This window comes from Penaeus monodon, chromosome 32 (assembly GCF_015228065.2).
Source record: "Penaeus monodon isolate SGIC_2016 chromosome 32, NSTDA_Pmon_1, whole genome shotgun sequence".
In the NCBI taxonomy this organism is placed as follows: domain Eukaryota; kingdom Metazoa; phylum Arthropoda; class Malacostraca; order Decapoda; family Penaeidae; genus Penaeus; species Penaeus monodon.
The window spans coordinates 34917801-34918015 of NC_051417.1; positions in this window are offsets into that span (position 1 = coordinate 34917801).

Below are 215 nucleotides of genomic sequence, written 5' to 3' on the forward strand. Positions count from 1 at the left end.
CGACTTGTGAATTCATGGCGTTAGAAAAAAATATATATATAAAGGTGAGGAGGTGGTGATATTAATAGTATCATAAAGCTGTGTTTTGATCAGTACGACTCGTGGCATTATAGTGATAATGTCAATGGTGATGGAGAGAATGGTGATTTCAGAGTGTCGTAAAAAAGGTCCTCTGTAATTAAGTAGGCCTATGTTATAAAAAGGCGTGCACGACG